We start from the raw sequence: 1,245 nt of genomic DNA, 5'->3' as shown, positions 1-1,245 counted from the left end.
TAAGGCATACCAAACTATACATGAGCCGACACCTGTCTATGAGCCTCTAAAAGAACATAAGTGTTGAAACATAGCCGGAACAGGGCCCCGACATACCCATAATGTCTATAACAAAAATTGCATACCAAGACCAAGGCAAGTCCGGAGAAGGGATCTCGCCAAACACCGCTGAACTGGACAGTCTACTGTGGTGGGGGAGCTGCACCTGCCTGTCTATCAGGACCTGCAGCACGACATGCAGCGTCCACAAATAAAAGGACGTCAGTACAAATAAAGTACTGAGTATGTAAGGCAAGGAACCATAAATACGATCAGTAATGTAAGCAAGGATAGAGAATATACAACCTGTAACATCTTAGTACCTCTGAGGGCTACTTACATGAAATGCATGATACATATGTATAAATACATAAACCTTTAAAGCATTCGCCTCTGTGGGCATCATTATCATCATATCGTACCCGGCCATAATAGGCTCGGTAGAATCGTACCCGGCCACGTGGAGCTCGGTAAAACCCAACTGATCAGTGGTTGCACAATAGGTGCCGTACCCGGCCAACTATAGCGTGGCTCGGTAGAGTAAAATAGATACATATATATAATGCATGCTCGACTCATGGAATCACATTCTAAACCTTTCGGAGTGACGTAAGGTCGGTATCCTCTGTACACGTTATTAGGACTAACTCTTCACTATGAACCTTATAAGAATCAGGAAGTACCAATAACATTGATAACATAAGAATAAGAGAAGCAACATTAACATCAATCGTTCCATAAGAGGGAAAACAATGTAAGTACTGCTAGCTTTTAAGAGTAGAGTATCTTTGGAAGCTCGTTCATTACATTATGTACAATCGGAGTCGTGCAAAAGAAGGAAAGGGATAGCCTCACATACCTTGTATATACTGCCCCAATCTCAAGCTATGCAATTGTCAAAACTCCTTAGTCTACAATAAGAGAAACGATACTATCGTTATCATTTAAGCGTCATAACTATTATGTATCGACCACAACCTATTTTACGATGAAACGGACAGCACCTCCCCTATATATATGACCTCACACCATTCAAAACAGTCACCAAACAGCCCAAACAACATCAATAATAAACATATTGAGCCTCCCAAAATAGTCCACACATAGCCTAATCACTCCATACATACGACGACCACCGTAGTCGTGTCAAACAACCTGGAAATGTTACGAATAACTATCAGCCCATAACCCTATATATATATATGG

The sequence above is a fragment of the Nicotiana sylvestris genome, chromosome 9 (genome assembly GCF_000393655.2).
Source record: "Nicotiana sylvestris chromosome 9, ASM39365v2, whole genome shotgun sequence".
In the NCBI taxonomy this organism is placed as follows: Eukaryota; Viridiplantae; Streptophyta; class Magnoliopsida; order Solanales; family Solanaceae; genus Nicotiana; species Nicotiana sylvestris.
Note: the sequence above shows the minus strand (reverse complement) of the source record.